We start from the raw sequence: 14,181 nt of genomic DNA on the forward strand, positions 1-14,181 counted from the left end.
CCCTTTTGTAAAATGGGGTGTTGTGATATTTAGATCCTGATTCAGCAAAGCACTGAGGAATATGATTAAGGTTAAGCATATGTTTAAGGGCTTTGCTGAAGTAGGGCCTAATTACATTGTATTTCTTTGTGCCCCTGCATTTACACTGAATTCAATGAAAAGTCTGGATATACAAAGAAAGCAAGATCAGACCCAACATTTGCAGAGTGCTCCAGAGACAAAGAGCAATATATATGGTTTAAGTATGATTTATGATTATTTATTAAGGAAAAATCAATGGAGAAATTTTAAAATGCATCGTCCCAGTTAATGAAATGTAATGAGTATTTGCTGCAAAGTTTGGCTTCAGATACTGTATAGTTAAAGGTTAGTTACTTGCCCACACTATGTAATTTAAAAAAACTGATCAAAAATACATTACTTAGGCCATCATAGTCATAAAGTTGGTTGTGATTGTGACAGGCCATCCAGATGGTGGTTGAAACTAGACAAATAGTTACATCATGGCTTGATAAAAACCGTGCCTTTTCATGAAACTCTTTTCCCCGGCTAGTTTATCTTTATTTAAAGAAAGCAGTTATATCTACATAACAGATTGATTTCCAAAGATGGGTGGGATGGAGTGTATTTAAAACTAATTAAATGGATTAAAAATTGGCATAGGGACAGGGAATGGCAACTAAAGAAAAAAAAAACAATTCAGGAGGGAGAAGTAATAACTGAGTTGCCAAAAAAGTCAGGTTAGATACCTTTTATTTAAAAAAAAATCTTATATATAAATGGCCTTGGAGAGGGAGTCATTATAGAAGTGACTAAACTAGTTGAGGACGGATATTAAACAATGGGAAAATACATTAATTGTCAGTAAGCAGTACATAGAAAACTGGGTTATTCAAAGTTTGGAAATATTCACTGTAGGATAATACAAGGCACATATCACCAGGCAATAGAATGCACAATATTTATGATAATGCGAGATTGTGCCATCCTTACTCAAGTTGCGTAGGCCCTTGCTGCACAGATAGTTCAATTGATATAAATGGAGCCACTTGCAGAGGAAATTGCAGAGTAATATACTACACAGTGTATGAGGAAGGGTGGCACAATTCAACCCAGGATGAGCACAAAAGGAAGGGTTAGTGAAAGGTTGAACTAATCAAGGTAATTTATATATAAGATTTAACAACAGAAAGGTCTGCAAACTGACTCTCTCAGCAACTCAATTATTGTGAGTCTCTCGCCCTCTTGAATTGCTACTGTTCACTAGCTCATGCTTTTATGCTCATAACAATATCTATAACTGTGCCTCATTTTCACAAATATTGACTATTCTGTTTTCTGGCAACACTTGCCTTATATTATCTTGCATTGTATATTTTTTACCTTTGTATAGCCTTGTTTTCTGTGAACTTCTTGTTGTATTTTTGATACTATAGTAATAGAAAAATGTGGGGGCAAAATCTAGGTTACTTAACCCCAGCAATTAGACATATATTAGGATAGATTCACCGATGAGCTCCAGGTGCTTTGTGCTGCTCTAGCTATGCAAAGTTGGCATAAATCTTTGATGTCTTAACTGGTTGGTTAAGCTGAGTTTAAGGCAGCTTTACATCACCACAGCAGCTGAAGTGAAGTGGTGAATCTGGCTCCCCAGTTTTAAAAATCTAACAAGCCTGAAGTTGTGACCAACTTGTGGCCCTGGAAAATGGCTACTGTAGAGATTGTAAGTTCTTTAGAGCAAGCACTGTTGTTACTGTATGTTTGTACAGCGCATAGCACAATGAGACCTCAGCCAGAGGACTCTAGACAGGACTGCTATGCAAATGTTACAAAAAGATAATAATGGGGAAAGGATCTGACCATTTCTTTGTGGCTCTGTGGACACCGCAATAAGTAATTTTCTAGTGTCACCACTCTCAAACACTACCCTTTGTGTCTAAGCAGCCCTTGGAGTTGGTACTGCACTTCTTCAAAATGAGGCTGACATACCATGTAGGGATTGGATTTGTCAGTCTGCACCCATGCTACTTATAGAAACCTCCCTTTTCTCTCCTTCCACCTCAGTCTTTGCATTGCAGTTACAAGCTTCCTATACCTTATATTTCTGCCAAGTTATGTTGCAGTGCTCATGTTTTGTACAGATGTAGAAAGCAAGTAAGTAAATCTTCAACAGATAATGATGCCATTATCTTTGTGAGCAGGACTGGCTTGCGTTACGAACCTCTTCAGTAAGTGTATCAGTCAAACAGGTTGTGATAAGATCCCCAGGGTACAGTCTGGAACTGTGGGACCACTGTGCCCCCTTAACTGTCCAGCCTGAGCTGTCTCTCATAAAGCTATGCCAGTGACAAATAGCAAGCCCCTCCGGGTGCTGTGATCACTCAGTATGTGGAGACTCATACCCAGTAAACGTGCATGAATGCTCTCTAAGCCACTCATGAACCACACAGAGAGAGGCACCAGCCAGTCCCCCAGCCTTGCACCCCAGAAATATACCGTCTTACACTGCTCAAGATGCCCTTGGACAGTGCAAGCAGATTAATTAGTTCAATTTGTGAAAGGGAACCGGACGTGCACTAGCCTTTGTAATCTGCACTGAGATTCCCCAAGCACTTCATCTGGTTTAGGTAAAATATACAAACAGATTTATTAATGACAGAAAGATAGATTTTAAGTGATTATAAGTAGCAGGCAGAGAGATCAGAGTTGGTTACATAAGAAATAAGAAGAAACTCCCAGTCTAAATTCTACCAACTCTGCAAGATTTGATTCAAGCAGTCTCTCAACCTAATAGATGTTACAGGCAGCTCACAGTTCTCAATACACAGGCTGGATTCCCTTCCCAGCCTGGGACCAATCACCTCAGATCATAGTCTTTGTCTTCCAGGTGATCTTCTAGGTGTTGCGATGGGGGAGGAGAGAGGTCAAGTGATGATGTCAGTGTCCCTCCTTTATACTTTCTTCTGGCTGCTAGAAAAATCCTTGTCATAATGTGGGGGTTAGACAGTCCCCATAGTGTACGTGCCCTCTCTGAGGAGTCTGGATTCTCCTTGATGGGCCATCAACGCCTGTGTGGCCAGTGATAGTTGCTTCTTTGTTGCTATTGAAAGACCAGCTGCGGGGTGTTCCCAACCTCAGAACATATTTCAGTAATTCATACGGCAATACTTCATAACTTCACATACAATGACAGAGCATACAATTCAACAAGATATTGAGGTTCAACAGATCAAGACTTTTGAAATGATACCTCACAAGGCATGCACTGTACAAAACATATCATAATCATAAGTAGGGTCTTACTAAATTCACAGTCCAATTTGGTCAACTTCACGGTCATAGAATTTTAAAAATCGTACATTTCTTGATTTCAGGTATTTAAATCTGAAATTTTACAGTGTTGTAATTGTAGGGGTCCTGACCCCAAAAGAAGCTGTGGGGGGAGGTCCTGGTACTGCTACCCTTACTTCTGCACTGTTGCTGGCAGCGTCACTGCCTTCAGAGCTGGGCAGCTGGAGAACAGCGGCTGCTGGCCAGGAGCCCAGCTCTGAGGGCAGAGCCGTCACCAGCAGCAGCGCAGAAGTAAGTATTGCATGGTATGGTATTGGCACCCTTCTGCACTGCTGCCTGCAGAGCTGGGCCCTCAGTCAGCAGCCGCCACTCTCCGGCCATCCAGCTCTGAAGGCAGATCAAAGAATATGTTAGTTATGATCACTACTTTATTGGTCCAATTCGAAATATGCCAACGTTGTGCAAGAAATGGTGCTCAAATTGATTGAATTGGGTTTTGCTACAGTGCTGCTTTATATACAGTAGGAAATAAACTATCAAGCAAACTACAGGAACAGCAACGTTGTGACTAATCTCAGCAATACCAATTCTGAGTATTCCCAGTAAACTTGGAAAAGAGGGATCGGTGTTCCACTTGCCTCATACAAACAATCTGTGGTTTATGCTGTTGTGATTACCAGCAGAAAAAAGGACAGATCCTACTCCAGCTGGAAGTCGATGGCAGTTTTGCTAGCGACTTCAATGGGGGCAGGATCAGTCCAAAAACTGTGATGCAAATGTGATGCTTCAGACGTGAGCGCTGACCCTGCAAATGCACAAGGACTCACATGCTTAACTCTAAACACCCAGGTTACTGGCTTAGTAGAAAAACTTTAAATAAAACTTTTTAAATGTGTGATTTGCTTCTCTCTCTTTTGCCCCCTTAGAACGAGACACTAGTTTATCTGGGCTCAGCCTGGACAAGCCAAATGTTCAATAGACTTCCTCATGACTAGAGATCATCGACATCAGCCCTTTGGGAAATAGTCTTACCACAAGTACAGACAAACAATGATCATGGAAGTGCAGAAGTGTTTTGGGAAAATCTTTCAGTTAAAGGTAGGTCATTTGACAAGGAAGCATCCTCTCATAGCGTCAACTTCCTAAAAATAATGCTGATTTGTGGATTTTTTTATTTCAAGTTGCAGGAAATCCAGCGTTAGTGGCTATGATGCACCTTAAGAAGTAATGTGGGAAAGAAGAGCTCTAGTTCTTATTCTTTTAGGAAGACAATGTATTTGCTACGGTAATCAGAAAGGAACATTTTTGCCTCTCAGTTAAAGGCCCATCAGGTCAGCAGCTCTGTCTCTTGCCACTGCAAGATAATTCCCTGTGGTCTATTCACACTTGCTTTGTCCATGCTAGTTTTAAGTGTTTCAAGTGCTGGGGTTTCTACTACTACATTTAGGATATTAGTCCTCCCTGATCTCAACCACTGAGAAGAGTTTCCTCATATTTAGACTACTTTGCTTAAAGTATTTCCATTCCTGATATTCCCTTTGCTTAAATAATGTCAGCTCAATCTTCCTAGGTCTGGTACTGGCTCTGAGATTAAGTATTCAAAGTTCGTGTCAGGAGAATGAGTTCTTCTTACAGCCCTATAGCCCTATAATAGAATTCACCAGCAGGACATCTTTTTTTGTTTTGTTTTTGTTTCTGTTCCCGTCTGTGTAAGGATAAAAATCATAGCCATCTAACTTTTTGATTTAAGTCTTCATCTGATTTGTGCAAGGAAAGAAAGTGGATTATTTATAATCAGAAACGACTGGGCTTTCATCATTGCTGATTGATGCGTGTTTTAGAGCACTCACCTTTAAAATATCCAGAATGCAAGCTGCTTGATCCTCTGTGGATTGTAAATTTCTAGAGTTGGGATTCTTTGATCTTCTTGCCTGTTGAGGAATGCTTTATGATCACTATCACATTATCTCATCTGTGGTACTGGGGAAATGGGACCCTTTTTCCTGTCTGGATGCTTTTCTTTATTTTCATACCAATAAAGGGGTTCTTAGACCAGGGTTCACCTTAATAACCATCTCGAGAATTGCACCTGAACTAAGAAATATGTTTTCCCGTTGTATGCCTGAAACCTCAGAGTATCAAGCAGCCTACATGCTTTGAATCTAAGCCAGAGCTTACAATCTAACAGCTTTTTTATCACCTTCCATCAAGCAAAAAAGCCTCCAGGTGGATTAAACTGTGTATGTAAGAAGCTTAGAAGGCAGCAGGTGTCAAGTCTCAGTAAAGGTCATTTTATTAGGGCTGTTCTCTTCCCAGACACAGCTTTCCTTGTGGACTTCTATCAGAGTGCCACATAGAGGTTGCTACACTGCTACACAGAGCATGAATGTTCTGCAAAAGGCAGAGGTGTGCAAGGTGTATTTGCACTGGGATTACAGGCTCTAGCCTATCTTTAAAGTGCGTCATAGTGGAAAGGCCACAAGGGTGTATTGGGAATAGGAACTGGTTAGGGGAAGTGTCTTTCAACTCTGCAGAATGCATCTACCTTAAAAGGTGATGTTTTCCAGATAGGACAAAGATATACAAGGGCGACTGGCCACAAAACCATAAAAAAATGACAATTTCCAGTGTTAACAAAGACTTCCTTATTGAAGCAGAATGATAATCCAGAAGTTCAAGATACACCTAGTGTATTAAGGCATCCATTGCTCCCAAATCAAAGAAAAATGGACTTGCAAAAAAGCCACATTTGTTTCAAAATAACATCATGATGTCATCTGAGGGAAGCTTTACAGTTAAGACTTTTCCTCAGACTTGCTTTTTACCTTATTCTGTGTTAAATTTTTTTTTGCAAGCCTCCCTTTCGCTGATTTACATCACATGCTTGCTGAGGTTCACCCATGCGTTTACAAAAACTTGAAAAGAAAGCACACAGAAAATTTAAACTAGTAAAGAAACCTTGCACTTGTGTGGACATAGCCTTGTGGAAGGAGGGATATTCAGAGCACAACCCCATGGTTTTTTGGTTCCATTGTGCCAATGTCTTTTTTTAAGTTTTCCCAGGTTTATGTTGCATGAAATATGAGGGATTTCTTTCCTATATTAATAATATACATCAATGAAAAAACAAGTGTTGATTCGAAGGAAAGGGGTTGCCCCAAATCTCGGGCTCTTAAACATGTTTTTTTTTTTTTTAATAGAAGCCAGCAGAGAAACATAAGACCCCCAAAAGGCTCATTTGGATTTCTTAAAACCTGAATAATTTCAGGGCTCAAAGTGAGCCCAGTCACACCACGTAAACAATCCAGTACCTTTTTGATGCTGTCATCTTGTTCTATAGAATCTCGTCTTTCATCTCTAGCCCTTATGGTTATGAAGAAAACTTGCAAAATGTGAACTAAGTGTAAACCAAAACAGTGTTGTCTGCCTGAGTTAGCTGAGAGCCTAAAACATGTCAATTTCCCCCTGTTCATCTCAGTGTTAACTCAGATCTCGAGTGTTGGCAAATCACATCTCAACAATGTTAGTTATTTCATTGGTGATCCAAGCATGAGAGAAAGAAGAGGGGTGCTCAGAGTAGGTAGATCCTGCACAATCTGTTCTGCGTGACATCTCATTTTGGTGCCACAAGAGGATGGAGCTTGGGAGAATTTCACACTTATTTTTTCCTCATCTGACTTGTGGATCTAGAAGAGATTTTTAGAATCTAAAGAAGCATCTGAGCCTCATCAAGGCACAGCCAGTCCTCCAGTGTGGAGTGGGAAATCCCAGACTTACTCCGATCAATATGGGCCCTCTTACCTTCCCAGCAACAGGGACATGTGATTTGCTGTGGTAGTGGGTGTGGGCAGCTTCTATCCTTAGCTGTAGTGGTTGCTGCTTCTCCTTCTGGTGCTGGCTGTCTGCAGACTCAGGCACACATCAACACATCAGTGACACTCAGGTCACTTGTTCAATTTTTTCTTCACAACCACAAGGGCCAGAAATATAATTTCAATGTTTTTAAAGGCAAATTGAGATTCTGATGTAATTGTCTGACTTCAGGAGTAGATGCGTGTGCCTGTGGAGGGTAGGCTTTAATCTGGCCTCTGCCTGTGGCCGTATCTAAATCCCAGACAGGGGTAGCCAAGCGTGCATGATTATATTTTCAACATTGGTACAAGCTACTGTGAGTGACATCTCATTTTGGCATCTCAGGGAGTCAGATCTTAGATAGTGGGTGGAACTTTGGAGAGCATCAGTACATTTTTCCAATTCAAGTCCTATGTCCCCGTGTACTATGTTCAATCATTCTTGGTGACGTGATTACTTTTAGTAATGTTGCTCCCCTCCTCTTCTTTTCCATCTTTTCAGTCTTGAAGGTCTGTTTAAAGGTTTCGTTCACCTTTTCCTCTCTCCCTCTATCAATCTCTGACTATTTGTGAGAAAAAAAACATAAACACTTCAAAATGCTGCCATGTCAATTCTTGACTCTTCCCCGAAGCAAAAAGGGAAGCAGGGAGGCAAAGGGCAAAAAAAGTGTAGATAAAAGTTAAGTCTATTTGAGCCAAACAGGCATTCTTCAGAAAATGGAAATTCAGTCCTAGAGGTTTCAGACAGAAAGCAGTATAAGCTATAGGAGATGGTTAGATGGAAATTAGTAGGGTTAAGAGCAAATAACTAAGGATTAGTTAAGTATAATCAGAAGCAGAAAACCATGCCAGACAAAACCATGCCATGCAATGCTGGACCAACAGGGAAAGGTCTCAATTAAGGAGGCTAAGGACATTAAAGAGAAACTAAATGATTTAGTTGCAGCAGTCTTCACTACAAAAAATGTTGGGGAGATACCAACTCTTTACAGATAATAAAGATGGAGTAGTTGATTGATGTATGAATAGATGAAGTGCTGTAACAAGCAGATAAATTAAAGAACAATAAATCTCTGCGACCAGAGGGTGTATACCCCAGAGTTCTGAAGGAATTTAGAAATGAAATGGCTGAACAGCTAGCAAAAATATACAATTTTGCATTAAAATGAGGTGTTAAATCAGAGGATTGAAGAGTGGCAAATGGTATACCTCTCTTTTTAAAGAGGCCCTAGTGGTGATCTGGGGAATTACAGGCCTGTAAATCTTACTTTTGTAACTGGTAAATTGGTTAAAATTATCATTAAAAATACTATTATAAAAAGCCTATCTGGCCATGATATTATAGCATCTAACTAGTATGTCTTCTGCAAAAGAAAAGCATGCCTCACTACTCTACTGAAATTATTTCAACAGGTCAATAAAAAAAGTGGATAAAGGATAAATGGTTAACATAGATTATTTGGATTCTCAGAAGCCTTGTGACACACAGGAAACGTCACAAAAGGCTACTAAGGAAACTAAGTAATCATGGTACTGCCATAGATCAGGAACCAGCTTACAGAATGGTCCCTAGGAGTGAGATCGTGGCTCCAATGAAGTGAATGAGAGTCAATAGAGGGGGTTTAGAGATGGATTATGAGAATTAATAGCAACATGGAAATATTTTATAAGAAGAGAGGCTGAAAAGAACAGGATTCTTTAGAGAGGAAGTCAATAAAAATGAGTTTGATAAAGGTATTACCATGTTGAATGGTCTATGCCATGTTGAATAGCATAGAGAAGATAAATCAGGCATTCCTACTTACTCTTTTTCAGAATATAGGATCCAGGTGCCATTCAATAAAATTGAAAGACCGCAAACTGAACATTCATAAAAGGGAATACTTTTGAGACAATGCATAATTAGCCTATGGAACTCATTGCCAGTATATATCGTTGAGGCCAAGACCTTGACAGGATTCATTAAAGGATTAGATATTTATATGGGTAATGAGCAGGGATCCTAGAAATCCGTTAGCCATGGAAAAATGCAGAAAAACATGGAATTTGCATTTTTACAGAGAATCGTTAGTTTTTATATTTTGTGAAAAAATAAAAACATTTACAGTACAGTCCCATTTATTTGAGCCTCCATTATCTGGCTATCTGTGTTAATCAAGCCAGGGTTGCCAGGCTGACCCTGAGCAGTGGGGCTCCTGTTGTCAGCCCTGAGTGGTGGGGCTGACAGCCTGAGCCCCACCCCACAGGACTAACAGCGAAAGACGTTTCAGCAAACTTGGAGTTCTTTTCTGTGCTCAGCACCAACCTGAGGAAGACAAAAATGTAACAGGATGGAATGCTGCAATGGAATTGTAACAACCAGGACTAATTCAGATAGTGAGTAATGTTAATATAAAAGCAATTTTCACTTCATTTTTTGTGCATTTTTTAAAAGAAACTAATTTTCTGAAAATATAGACTACAGACTGAAGTATTTGGTAGATGTAAGAAATACAAATTGCAATTCTTTTAATTTTATTTCATGATAATGTTTGATGACACTGGTAGGCTGCAAACTTGCTTAAAAATTGTAAATATATATATAAAAGAAAATGTATTCAACTGATACCTGTATATCTATATTGTGGCTAGGGAAACTAAAGTTCAGCATTTCATTTTAATCATGGCAAATCACAGATTTTTATGAGTTTTTATTGAAGAATGTTTTTTATCATGGAAAATGAGGCTTCCTGGTATGGAGGACATACAGAGTCACATCCGAGAAGGTTAAAACATTGTTGAAGACATATAAACCTTTATACTACAGAGCATAAACCAACCTCTAGCTGACAGGTGCAGGAAATTTTCCAAATGAGACGGTTATACCATAATTGTTCACAAGGGTTCCTTGTACTTTCGCTGAAGCTTTTGGCATTGGCAACTGTCATAAACAGTTTATTGGGCTAGATGGACCACTGGTCTCATCTAGTATGGCAATTCCTATGTTTCCTCCCTGTGTGATATGATCACCATTGGTTGGATCACACATTAGATCATGGGACGACAAATAAATTGCTTTCACTATTACTGCTCTTGACATTTCAGCAGCTTCACTGGCTCCTACACTTGCTAAATTCTGAATTCCCAGCTGGTTTGATGATGCAATTTTCCATGTTTCTTATCATCACACTTTTCATCTTGATCCTACTTGGCAAATGGTAGCAAGCTTGTGAGCTCTGAAAGACTGGCTGGAAAAACGTGAGCTCTGAGGATATTTTGCCTTTTTTCTTTTAAATATTTTATCTTCCAGTCTGGAATTGTTCAGTGGTTTAATGTGTGAGATGCTCCCTTTGGAAAGAGGTTGGCTGTGAGAGAATTTTTCCTGTGTTTATTTCTGAAAGAAGACCATTTTTGCTAGGGGATGGGGGGTGCCCTGGTCTTGCAGCATGACTGGTTTTGAGAGAGCATTTTCTCCTGAGAGACACTCTTTGGTTGGGAGCAGCTGCTTCTGGCAAGCCCAGCTTTAAGAGATCTTATCTTGAGTGTTTTTGACTGAGAGGGGACCATGTTGCTGGGAACTGCTGCCTCTGGAACAGAGCCAGATCAGAGAGAGAGAGAGAGAGAGTCTTTCAGTGTGTGCAGCTTCTGTTGCTGGTGGCTGGCTGACGGAGAGCCCATCCCAAGTGTCTTTAATTGAGTAGGACTCCTTTGCTGGGAGCTTATGCTCCTAGAGAGAGTGTGGCCAATGGCATCTCTCTGGAGAGGGATTTAATTGCTGGGATTTGCAATAAAGGCTTTATGTGGCTTTGTGTGTGTTGAGTGTTTGTTTACACTGCCTAATGATGATTTGTATCACACTTACATTATGTTTGATTTAGTTTAGCCTCTGTTATTGTGTTTAATATTTTAGTGTTTAATAAATACAGTGAAACCTGCACTACAGGCTACCTCCATTAGATAGCCCCCTGTCTTAAGGAACCACTTTAAGGTATCCCTGAGGTTTCCCATGCAGTTTTGTTTGACCTTCAGTTAAAGACCATCTCAGCTGGGCTAGGATTTCGCTGTTCCCTTGGGTGGGTGACTTAAGACAGGTTTCAGTCTGTTTCACTAGTAATTGTGTGTCAGTGGTTTGTTTCCTATTTACTTCTATTTGTGTATATTGCCTTGCTATTTGAAGGGATTTGTTTTTCCTTGCTCATGTTATGTCATTGATTTTTGGGCACATTGCCCTTTGTTTTGTTTTCAGTTCTATTTAGTGGCCTTTGCTAAGGCTGCCAGAGACCTTTGTGTTTCTGGCAATGATAAATCAAAATGTATTATTACCAATTCTTATTATGCTCATCACGCTCTTATAACCCTTTGGGTATTACCATGTTAGCAGTACACATTTTATTTATTGTCATTGCTACAATTGTTAATTACATCAGCTTCACTCTAGTCTTTGTAATTTTGGCTCTCATTGAAGATTTTGTATGTTTGTGCATGATGCAAATCTTGGCATTCCCACTGGTGCTTATAAATGTCTTCTTTGCTTCCAGTACGATAGGCTTCCTTCAGATTTTATTATTACCGCAGGAGTGCCTTGACACTCCGGCTGAGATCAGGATCCTATTATGCTAGACACTGTACATACATACAATAAGAAAAAAATCCTTTCCCTGTACATCTTACAATCTAAATAGATAAGACACAAAGGAGTTACAATTCCCATCTAATAGATAGGAAAACTGAGGCATAGAGAAATTAAATGACCTTCCTTGAGTAACACAGTAAGTGTGTGTCAGAGGTGTGATGTGAACTAAGTTCACCTCAGTGTCAGGGCAGTGCATTAGCAATAAGACCATAACCCTTTTGTGTCTGTTTTTGTTGACCAGTTTCACACTAAAGTTTTGCTTTAATTTTGTTCTTGGTGTCTGTTCCTGCCAGTTTAATTGTTGTCAGTTTTAAAGAGTCATTGTAATCTAGAAACAAAGAGAAAAAGTAAAAATAATATTGAGACAAAAATGTCTCCCATATGTACACATTCAAAGGTGTTGCATAAGGTACTGTATATAATAAAATATCAACTATTTCACAATCTGGCATTCCATTTAGTTAAAGTAATTCATTGGACTCCAGATGCTGAGAGAAATTTTCCTCTTGTGAAGTTTTTAAGCATAAATCTGCTCTGATTTGTACATTTATTTATTTATCTTTATCCTCTGGGTACTATGGTACTCATCACTGGGGCATGGTTTTTGGGAGTACTGAACAGCCACTCTCCAGCTGAAGACAATGAGAGCTGTGGGTGTTTGATACTTTGGAAAACCAGGCCATTTACTTAGGTGCTGAAATATGTACTTAGGTGCCCATTTTTGTAAATCTTGAATGTAACCTCTGTGAGTCACATTATGGCTACAAAAGTACTAGAAACACACAAGCTAGAAAACCTGGCATAAGGTGTGAATGATGAAACTTAGCCACTTGCTTCTTCTTCCTCTGGAAAATCCCAGTATGACCACTCTATAGGTCCCCCTCATAGAGGAATAATGGGGCATAGGCAGGCAGAAATGGTTGTGATCTGCATGTATATGTGCATATACTTCACTATGGATGAAGCAATGGCTTTTAGATTAGGTTACATTAGGAACAGGTTCACATACACTACATATCAGAACCAGTTCACATAGGAACATAGGAGCTAAAGGTAGAAAAGGCTTGGGCTCAAGTACATTAATTTTTGCCTTGGGGTGAATTCCATTGTAAACCTAGAGTCAAGATTTGGGTTTTGCCCGTTTGCTAGAACTGGAACTGGTGTGTCATGTGTGACTTTAATATATGACCTTTGGTACCCAAATAAAGGGATAAACTTCAGATACAACCTTCAAAAGCATGTGAATATCCACACAGAGCAAGGAAGTTCCAAAGAGCTTAAATGGAGAATTCTTAGATGCTAAAAAAGTATTGACAAACCATTGCTGGCTCATGGCACACGTCAGACTGAGACTAAGGCTGGTTTTGAGTGCATTCAAGGGTCAAGTCAAACCTTTGACACATCTATAGTATCTTTGCACAGCACATACATAAAATATTCCTACTCTTAGAAGGAATAGAATGCATAAGGAGGCTATCTGAGGCAAAACGGGAGTATATAATTTTGTCTGCATTACTACTTCCTCTGCAGTAGCCTGAAGTTAGTCACATACTGTGTTTATTGTTTGTGTATCTTAATCTTCATGATAAAATCTTATTTATAAACAAAAAATTAATACTTGAGGCAAAGTCTTCAAAAGTGAGCAGTGATTTTAGATGGCTCCAGTTTTGGGAGACCAACTTGAGACACTATAATGAGATCTGGTTTTCAGGAAATGCTGAGCCCCCATTGCTCCAGGCATCTCACAGTGGGCACCTGACATTACTAGTCACTTTTGAAAATCTTACCCTTGTATTATTTTTTGTTTGTTTACAAAGTGTCTTTGTATGCTCTAACACCAGTGGGGAGGAAAGGGATATTAAATTCATCCTTAATTATTAAATGCTGTTAGTTTATGTCCCTAAAGCAACACTCTGCCTCCTGTTGCATATGTGCACTAGAGGGGAATGTGGAGGGATGGAACCACCTTAACCTTAGTACAGTCACATGCCATAGGAGCAGTTTAGGATTCCAATCCAAAACTCTCTTGAGCATTAAGCTGAGGGCATGGCTAATGGCTCTGATGGCACTTCATGGCTCCAAGTTGGTGGGGTCTGCTGGTTTGAGATGTGACCAAGCTTCCAGCCTTCCAGCACCTATGTTGTGTTTGGCAATAGGTACTACATGGAAGTGGATGCTGCTTTTTTGTAAAGAAACAGCAGGGGGCACTGCAGACAGCCCTCTCTACATGTTCTCCTAGCTAATTAGCACTGTGTCAACAGGATGGGTTCTAGTCATGCCACATGGTCCCCTTCCCAATGTTTGTATAGTTCAGAAGCATATGGACTGGATTTTGCCTTTAAAGATGCCCACATGAATTCCTTTGAAAATGAATGAATGAATGAATGAATTAAAATAAAATAAAGCTCCCAGTCTGAGACCTGATAA

General features: G+C 39.7%; 1 long non-coding RNA gene across 1 annotated transcript in view; it reads left to right on the top strand.

Moving 5' to 3' along the window:
* The first annotated feature begins 4,341 nt into the window (after positions 1-4,341).
* LOC311518898 overlaps positions 4,342-14,181 on the top strand; it is a 254,283-nt gene continuing 244,443 nt past the window's right edge. Inside the window, exon 1 of the long non-coding RNA XR_014711134.1 lies at positions 4,342-4,389. This is a non-coding gene — a long non-coding RNA (uncharacterized lncRNA). The remainder of the gene's footprint in view (positions 4,390-14,181) is intronic.

Source organism: Lepidochelys olivacea (genome assembly GCF_965140295.1).
Source record: "Lepidochelys olivacea isolate rLepOli2 genome assembly, chromosome: 3".
Taxonomy (NCBI): domain Eukaryota; kingdom Metazoa; phylum Chordata; order Testudines; family Cheloniidae; genus Lepidochelys; species Lepidochelys olivacea.